Source organism: Bubalus kerabau, chromosome 10 (genome assembly GCF_029407905.1).
Source record: "Bubalus kerabau isolate K-KA32 ecotype Philippines breed swamp buffalo chromosome 10, PCC_UOA_SB_1v2, whole genome shotgun sequence".
NCBI classification, from domain to species: Eukaryota; Metazoa; Chordata; class Mammalia; order Artiodactyla; family Bovidae; genus Bubalus; species Bubalus kerabau.
The window spans coordinates 27486785-27493418 of NC_073633.1; the positions used below are offsets into that span (position 1 = coordinate 27486785).

The 6634-nt window shown below is 39.1% G+C and overlaps 1 pseudogene; it reads right to left on the reverse strand.

Annotated features, from left to right (window-relative positions):
* Positions 1-4680: 4680 nt before the first annotated feature.
* On the reverse strand, positions 4681-5293 carry LOC129620759 (T cell receptor delta variable 1-like; annotated as a pseudogene).
* Between the last annotated feature and the right edge of the window lie 1341 nt (positions 5294-6634).

Sequence of the window (6634 nt, forward strand, 5' to 3'; positions counted from 1 at the left end):
AGGCAGAATCCTGAAACCTAAAGCCATCATAATTATTTGAAATAGAGGCCAAGCCAATTGACCACTAGGTAAATTAAATAAATATTGCCTGAAGAAGCTTGCAAGGTAGAAATGTTGACATCTAGATAAAAAAATCAAAATGAGTCCAACTTAGCCTTTTATTTTAGAGTTTGAATAGTGTGAACTCTAGAAATACTTTTATCTTTTATACTACACACACACACACACATATAATGGGTTTCCCAGGTGGCTCAGTGATGAACAATCCACCTGGAATGGGGAAGATGCGAGTTCGATTACTGGGTCAGGAAGATCCCCTAGAGAAGGAGATGGCAACCCACTCCAGTATTCTTTGACAGAAGAGCCTGGTATGCTATAGTCCATAGGGTTGCAAAGGGTCGGACATGACTGAAGCAACTTAGTGTATATATAGTTGTTTAGTCACTAAGTCATGTCCGACATTTTGGGGACCCCATGGACTGTAGCCTGCCAGGCTCCTCTATCTATGGGATATTGCAGGCAAGAATACTTGAGTGGGTTGCATTTCCTCCTCCAGGGGATCTTCCTGACTCAGGGACTGAATCTGTCTCCTGTGTCCCCTGCATTGCAAGTTGATTCTTTACCAGTTGATATATATATATAAAGCATATATATATATATACACATATATATATATGTATATATATATACATATATACATAAAGATATATATATATATATATATATATATATATATATATATATATATATATATATATAAAGCAAAATTCAATGTTTATCACAGGACACCAAGCAAGTAGTCCAGGCATCCAGGACTCAAAAGGCTGTAATTCACTGATGGCGGAGTGTGTAGGTGACTATCACTGAGAATGAGTCAGATAGAGCTTTGTGACTAAACAAGAATCAAACATCACAGTAGAGAAGCAAAGACAAGGGGCACAGGGCTTGATAGGGAAACAAGCTTAGAGTGTTAAAGGAATAAAACCTCTTTGTAGCCCTTGTTTTTCCCAGCACACTATTACACAAGAAACTTACTAAGGCATTCAGCACTGTTAACTGGTTAGTGGATGATTTCCTCATCTACTAATCCTGGGGCAATTGAATCTATGGTTTGGCATTTTCGTTCCTAGTTCCCTTTAGCTTCCAGTTTAAACCAGTAATGTCACCACCACTAAGACATCTGGCCACTATGTTCTGGGGTCAAGTGCTTCTCCATAGTCCAAATCTTGCTCCTAAGGAGCCCCCTAAAATGATACACCCTGGCTGGCAATAAAAGCTGGAGATGCTTTTCACAGTTAGGAGAGTTTTGGCTCATTTCACATAGATTAAAAAAATGAGAATAATGAAACCTACCTCACAGGATTTTTATATTTAAATTAGATAATGAATCTGAAATGCAAACCACACTGCCTGACAAAGAGTAAGCTTAATAAAAACTAACTTTCTTTGTTCTAGTAAAACCTACATTTCCTTCAATGTCCAGGTCTGTGACCTATTACTGTTTGTTCTTACTCCACATCAGTTCAATGATGGAAACCTCTAGGAAATTCACTTAATCAATTATTTTTCTGGAGACAATCATTATTTTTCCCTATTCCCTGGGGTCATATTCTCCTAGCCACATTGACACACTCATAAAACTGAAAGGACCCAGATGGAACCCTCAGATAAGGTTTTATTTTCATTAAAGTTTTTATATATTTATTACCTATTGGATATCACATTTCTCAGTTGGCTTTCCAAGATTTTGTCATTCTCTTTATCTGTTTTCTTATTGATTTGAGGAACTTTTAACATATTCTGTTTAACATAATCTTCATCTGAGTCCTTTTTCAGAAATACATATCGCAAATATAGTTTATCAGTTTGTGCACTGACTTTCAAAACTCTTAGTAGTGATTTATAACAAACACAATTTAAAAATACATTTTCATGTTCATAAGATACTACCTTGAAAGTTTTGTTGTTTTTTCTCTTTAATATTTTACCTTGGTGGCTTCTATTGCTTCTGATGTGAAGTTAGGTATCATTCTTAATGATGTTTCCCAGAATACAATATGGAAAGTGTCCATGGGCATTGGCAAGATTGTTTCCACTTAAATAGATTTTTGAATTTGCCTTCAATCATTGCAGTGAAAGTCGCAATCTTCTGCCAAAACCAGAGTGGTGGACTTGCAGAATTCCTTATTCAAATTTATGGCTTTCCTCATAGCATTGCTCCTGAATAAGGAGATTGTTTTATAGGAAGTCAAGTATGGCAGGGAGTGGAAATGCTCTCTATGAGCAAAGAGGTTATGGGATGGGTAATAGAAGAGGTAGTTATAAATACCAGTTATAATCATGTGGTCATTTTCAGGAATGAGAACAATAATACTTATGTGAATTTGTTTTTCATTTTGATATAAATATATTTATGTATTACATTAACCAATTTTAATTCCCCTCTCCCATTTGCCTGCATGTAGCTTACTCCTTGGAAGGAAGGTTATGACCAGCATAGAGAGCACATTCAAAATCAGAGACATTACTTTGCCAACAAGGTTCGTCTAGTCAAGGCTATGGTTTTTCCTGTGGTCATGTATGGATGTGAGATTTGGACTGTGAAGAAGGCTGATTGCCGAAGAATTGATGCTTTTGAACTGTGGTGTTGGAGAAGACTCTTGAGAATCTCTTGGACTGCAAGGAGATCCAACCAGTCCATTCTGAAGGAGATCAGCCCTGGGATTTCTTTGGAAGGAATGATGCTAAAGCTGAAACTCCAGTACTTTGACCACCTCATGCGAAGAGGTGACTCAGTGGAAAAGACTCTGATGCTGGGAGGGATTGGGGGCAAGAGAAGAAGGGGACAACAGAGGATGAGATGGCTGGATGGCATCACTGACTTGATGGACATGAGTCTGAGTGAACTCCGGGAGTTGGTGATGGACAGGGAGGCCTAGCGTGCTGCAATTCATGGGGTCGCAAAGAGTTGGACACGACTGAGTGACAGATCTGATCTGATCTGATCTGAGTAACATAAGGTATGCTAATATAAGTCAATCTTATATCTTATTATAACTTAGTAGTGAAGATAAAGGATTCAATGGGAGAATGTGGCTTAGCTAGAAAAGAAAATAACTTCATTCCCAAATGGATAAATGAACTTGCTATAATCTTTGCAGGATGAGGTTACAATCTTTTGGGTTGAATGAGGAATTACTACATTATATTAGCAAGAACTGTGGTGTTGGAAAAGACTCTTGAGAGTTCCTTGGACTGCAAGGAGATCAAGCCAGTCAATCCTAAAGGATATCAACCCTGAATATTCATTGAAAGGACTGATGATGAAGCTGAAACTCTAGTAATTTGGCCACTTGGTGAGAAGAGCCACTCACTGGGAAAGACTCTGGTTCTGGGAAAGTTTGAACACAAAAGGAGAAGGGGGCAGCAGAGGATGAGATGGTTAGATAGCATTACCAAATCAAGGGAGGTGAATTTAAGCAAACTCTGGAAGATGGTGGAGGATAGAGGAGCCTGGCATGCTCCAGTCCATGGGGTCACAAAAAGTCAGACATGACTTAGTGACTGAACAGCAACAACAACATTAGCAAGAAGCATAGTTTTACTTTTTTAATTCAAAAGTTGTTAAGAGAGTACAGATGGATGCCAGGTTAACAAAGAGGGTCCTGTAGCAGCTTTGTACTATCTAAACTAACTGGAAATATCTTTCCCAGAAAGTGCTTCCCGTATTGTTCCTGGTTAGGGTTGGCCACAAAAGAAATTTGTGTAACATTTGCAAGGTGATTGTGATGAAGTAGCCATAGGTTTTATGTTTTGGAGGTTGGTACAGGGCTCCAGGGACTATGGTTGTTCACTCATATTGCTGCTGATCTGATAGCTCAACTTATTGTTGACTCACAACTCCTTCGCTTCCCACCAAACCTCCTCCTCATCTTCTCTTTTCTTTGGGCCAAGTATGCAGGTAGCATGATGCAAAATGGCACCGACTTCTCCTAAGGTCACCCGCTACTGTGAGACTGAAGGAGGTGAAACATAGACAAATTTTAGTGTGTCTTTGTGGTTTCCATTTACCTCGTGGCTCTAGTTTGTCCTTATGAGTCATAGTTTGTCCATGCTCTGGTCTATATCCAACTTTCTTCTTCAAATATTACTCTAGCTGACAAACAATGAGTTCAGTTTCAACATCAAATAACAAGATAACAGTTTTGTATACACTTTTCCACCAGATCTAGCAATTACCTGAGTTCTAATCTTTATAACTAATTTCTTATTCCACACCACTGGTGGTTCTGCTTCTTTGATTGTACCTTCAGTGACACAAGACTAAGAACAAAGGACTAAGGAAATTATTTTTATGACAATTCCAAGTAACTATACCCAGATTTGTGATACGAGTGTATTTTAGTGAAACTATCACTTTAAATTATTTATGGAGCAAGTTTAGACAACTTTACACGTGTTCTGTATGATTGATTTAAAGTCAAAAATTCAAGAGGAGAATGTTAACAGTAGAAAATTACTCTGGACATCAAATAACAAGGAAGAAGCTTTTATTTAGGATTAAATTCTATGATCCAGACCACAGATGAAGCAACCACATGATTACCATTTCTTGCTGGGATCTGCAGGTTTGCATTTCAGCTGGAGTCCTGCAGCAGGGAGACTCTCTCTTATTAAGCTCTAGGGTTTTTGTTCAGCTTTTCCCATTACTTCAACCACTGTGAGTTCATGGAGAGCACAGAAGTACTTTGCAGTATCTTCCAGCTGTAAGGCTGATATGGTGAGGCTGATGGAGTTATCTGCTTTCTGGAAGTTTACAGAGTAGTGGCCATCCCTTGCATTCCCATCTTCTGAATACTGACGAATGAGGTAAGTCATCTGTCCACTGGGAAGCTGCTTGTATCAAAAAATGTAGTAGGAGATCATGTGCCAACTGACTTCATACTGACAGTTCAGAGTGACTGACTGCCCCACTTGACTGGTTATGTCTGGCTGGTCTTGAGTAACTTTCTGGGCCACACCAGATCCTGTGGAAAAAATCAGAAAACAGAGATGAAGCAGTGAATAAAATAGTGTAGGAATTAGACTCATTTAGGTCTCCAAAAAGAAAAACTAAACTGAAATCCTAAGACGCTTGCTTTTCTCCAGTCCTCCTTTCCTCCCCAAGTCCCGGTGAAGCACCACACGCCTGTGTGCAGGCCTTTCACCCTGAACACGCGCACCCATGCTTGAGAGCATCCCTACCAGAGAAGGTGACGGCCAGGAACACCCAGAACAGGCTGGAGAGCGGCATGAGGCGTGGATTACCCTGCACAAATCTGTTTAATTCTGCCTCAAGCTGAGAGTTCAGTGTCTTTAAGTGCCTGAGAGCACATATACATAGTACCTGGGTTCCTTGTGACTCTCCCCCAAGACAGGAAGTGGGGTTTGTTATGTAGATCAACCACATGGTCTGTGCACAGATGGAAAAAGTCTCAGTTCAGTTCAGTCGCTCAGTCCTGTCTGACTCTTTGCGACCCCATGGACTACAGCAGGCCAGGCTTCCCTGTCCATCACCAACTCCCAGAGTTTACTCAAAGTCATGTCCATTGAGTCGGTGATGCCATCCAACCACCTCATCCTCTGTCATCTGTTCTCCTCTTGCTTTCAATCTTCCCCAGCACCAGGGTCTTTTCAAATGAGTCAGTTTTTCTCATCAGGTGGTCAAAGTATTGGAGTTTCAGCTTCAGTATCAATCCTTTCAATGAATATTCAGGACTGATTTCCTTTAGGAGGGACTGGTTTGATCTCCTTGCAGCCCAAGGGGCTCTCAAGAGTTTTCTCCAATGCTACAGTTCAAAAGCATCAATTCTTTGGTACTCAGCTTTCTTTATGGTCCAACTTGCACATCCATACATGACTACTGGAAAAACCATAGCTTTAAGTATATGACTACTGTCTGGGTCACCACAAATCTTTACTTTGTCTACCTATTTTTCCCTGGTCATTACGTTTGGCAGATCCTGAAAAGGGGCATGAAGAAAGCAATTAATATTAAAGGTTTGAATTGAGGGAAACTGAAGGTTAAACAAGTTGACATACATCAGTAATTATTCAGTAAAATGATTTTTCCATCCTGTTTAAGATATAATTTTGTATAGCCTATGAAACATTCTTATAATCTACTGATTAGTCATTCATTAGCCTTTACTTACTTGTCTCCATCCAGAATCTAGTGACTGTTTTAAAATATTCACAGATCTTAGGCCTTCTGGGTAAAAAGCAATCTTATCCAAAATAATTAATGTATCTCTCTCTCTCTCTCTTTTTTTTTTTAACTGAGTTCCAGGGCTCTACTCAGATTTTTCAATAAATAAAATTACTTCCACATGAAATGATTTTTTAAAAATCAGTCCATCTGAATTTCAGAGCCTATTCAGTGGTTTGTATTTAAATGAAATTATAACAGGAATAAAATATTCTTTTGAAATCTGATATTGCTTCTTATGCATTAGACTTTGAGGGGGATCAGGGTATTCAATCCTGTTACCTCTAAATGTAGAATTGTACTTATTAGATCATGTGTCCTAGAATTATCATGTCACATTTTCTGTCTCATTGGTCCAGAGTATTCCATCTCACTTGTTAGTCACTC